The 3,338-nt window shown below is 33.7% G+C and overlaps 1 pseudogene; it reads right to left on the bottom strand.

Annotated features, from left to right (window-relative positions):
* Window positions 1-911: 911 nt before the first annotated feature.
* LOC121242196 lies at window positions 912-1,585 on the bottom strand (annotated as a pseudogene).
* Between the last annotated feature and the right edge of the window lie 1,753 nt (window positions 1,586-3,338).

Consider the following 3,338-nt stretch of genomic DNA (forward strand, 5'->3'; position numbering starts at 1 on the left):
GTAATACACTTAGGTCGCTCGACAAACAAATACAAATGAATTATGTTCACCCCACTTAGTTTACACTTGTGAAGTAGCTATCTCTATGTATTAATAATCTACTACCGCTTAGATCCCATTAATGGTATTTTTGTTACATTTCCATCAAGGTATTCCAACCCAATAATGACACGAATGACACCATAAAAGTCAATGTCATCCCATGACTATTCTCGACTAATACGGCACAGTTTTAAGTCTTTTGATTACGTTCACGCTCCATGATATGAAACTTATAAGCCCCAATTGTGCAACCAATGTATCGAAAGACACGTTTGCAGGACCATGTGCAAATGCATACAACTAAGAAGATACTAATTCTTATTGTTCATGTTGTTGTAAAATCTAAAATGTGAAATACAAAAAACTAGTATTTTTAATGTGAAGTGAAAGAATTAATAAATGACGAATGTAATTGATAAGTTAAATGCATACATGCACGCCATTCAAACCATTTGAAAAATTCATCATCATACTTAGGCTCTACATTCTCTATGCCTTGTTGTCTAACTTCATACATATGCTCACAATGTGAAATAAAATCATACAATGAATACGTTCTTTCATTGAGTTAGTTGAACATGTGAATTAAATTTTAAGCTACAAGAGTACATACCTGAGATATTTATGAATCTCACGATAATTAGTCAACACATGCCACCAAGCTTTATAAAATTGTTCACCAATTAAGTCATAACCTGACTATGCACTCAATTTTTGTACATTTTGGAAGAATATAGTTTAATATTTTTCTCTACAGTGTGTGTGTGTGTATATATATATATATATATCCACATTATAACTTTGTAGATGATGCATGTGTGCAACACTCTTGGGGTACTGGGTTAAACAAGAAACTCAAGAAGCTAACTTTAAAAAATAAACCTAGGAAACCCTATTTTGAAACCCAATTTTTGAACATCCGTTTAGACCTACTGCTTGTATTCCCTAAACCTAAACTCTTTGTATATTGTAGGCTCGTAGCAACTCTATATTATAGTGTCATGTGTTGGACAAAAGAGATGTGAGGTAGAGAAATTTCCACTACTGGAATCATAACCACAAGGTGTTGAACACTCACTATATATTGTTGCTCCATGCCTACATGCATGAGATAATCAATTACTGACATAGTATGCAATAAAAAAGTATTCTATTATATTTATCTTATCTCAAATTAGGTAATATTATAAAAAGTGTGAAATCTACATGACATAAGTCTACATTACTGATAATATATAAGAGCCTCCAGAATAGATTGAACTACAATCCATGTCCCATCTTTCACCAATTGCAATCCACCAACCCGATCTTGGTGTAATATTGTGAAGAAGTCACTATCTGTGTGTGGCATTAGGCCAAATACTTGTTTTGGAGCAATTAGGCAAGGTGGATAGCGATTCATTCGAAGATAGCAAGTGCTTGTTAAATGGTTTTCTTGAAAGAAAGTTGACTTGTGATCCATTTTCTTAGCCAAGATCTCAGCTCATTTTTGTGCTAAACTCAATATTGTCTTGGCAAATTGTTGCATTATTGTATTGGATAATTACAAGGCTAGTAATTACATTAGAATAAAAAAATAAATTAGTAAGATGCCAAGTGACATGAATAGGGTTATCTAATCTAGATTATATGGTACTAGCACTCTCAAACTTTCGATATTATTGACATGTTAAAACAAAAAACACTTAGAACCAACGTGTAAATCTCAAGAATGCATGAAAGGGAAAGATTTTCATGAAAATTCTTGTGACCCATTTTCTCAGCCAAGATCTCAACTACTTTTGTGCTGAACTTGATACTTTCTATTTTTTTTTTTTTTTTTTTGGGATAACTTGTCTAGGAAAATTGTTTCATTGTTGTGCTGGATAATTACAAGACCAATAATTACATTAGAATAACCAAATAAATTAGTAAGGTACCAAGTGACATGAATAGGGTTTTCTAATCTAGATTATATGGTTCTAGCACTCCCAAACTTTTGATATTATTGGCATGTTAAAACACAAAACACTTAGGACCAACTTGTAAATATCAAGGATGCATGAAAAGAAAATATCTTCTTGAAAATCCACTTGAATAATTTTCTCAGCCAAGATCTCAACTACTTTTTGTGCTAAACTTGATAATATCTCGAAAAATTGTTGCATTCTTATGTTGGATAATTACAAGGTCAGTAATTACGTTAGAATAAACAAATAAATTAGTAAGGTGCCAAGTGACATGAATATGGTTGCCTAATCTAGATAATTATGTGGTACTAGCACTCAAACCTCCAATATTATTGGCATGTTAAAACACAAAACACTTGGAACCAACATGTAAATCTTAAGGACGCATGAAAATTAAATATTTTCTAGAAAATTCATGTGACCCATTTTCTCAACCAAGATCTCAACTACTTTATGTGCTAAACTCGATATTGACTCGAAAAATTGTTGCATTGTTATGCTGGATAATTATAGGGCCATTAATTACGTTAGAATAAACAAATAAATTAGTAAGGTGCCAAGTGACATGAATATAGTTGTTTAATCTAGATTATATGGTACTAGCACTCCTAAACTTTCGATATTATTGGCATGTTAAAGCAAAAAATACTTAGAACCAACATGTAAATCTCAAGAATGCATGAAAAGGAAAGATTTTCTTGAAAATTGACGTGGATTAGTGATAATTCAATTATTGATAGAGGTATCGGCATACATCTTTGCCGAGCTCTTGCAGATCCCTCGAGTATCTAAGACCTTATCTTTCTTAAATCAAGCTGAGCAAGCACCGGATGTTGGGGCATCTACTAGGGTTGCCCCTACTGAGGACGAGCCAACGAATATAGATGGTGAACTATCAAACAATGCTAAGACTATTGGTTAGGATGATGAGCACAACAAGGACTTCCAAACTCTCACAAGGTGAATTCACACACCGCTCGAGACTAAAAGTTCGTTCAACATAACACATTGCTCCAATTTTTTAAGAGTATGGGGAGATCCTATCAACTTGATTTTAAGGATATTTATGAGAATTCATTAAGAGTTTCATGTGATCTCTGTCAACAATCTTCCATATGGGGTAATCATTAGTTGATTATTACTCTAGTGGAAAGTGACACCCCAAGTTGAGGAGTGGTTGGTAGAGTAGATTAGCCAATTTGACATGATGTCACATAGGTGTAGCATTGGATAGGCCAAGGAGCATACTTACACCAGACCTTTTACTATTGACCTAGGTTGAGGCTGGTGTTGATATCCATGGCATGGTTGGACTAGTAGGAAGGGTCTCATTGGCACTATAGGAGA

Source organism: Juglans microcarpa x Juglans regia, chromosome 8D, assembly GCF_004785595.1.
Source record: "Juglans microcarpa x Juglans regia isolate MS1-56 chromosome 8D, Jm3101_v1.0, whole genome shotgun sequence".
NCBI lineage: Eukaryota > Viridiplantae > Streptophyta > Magnoliopsida > Fagales > Juglandaceae > Juglans > Juglans microcarpa x Juglans regia.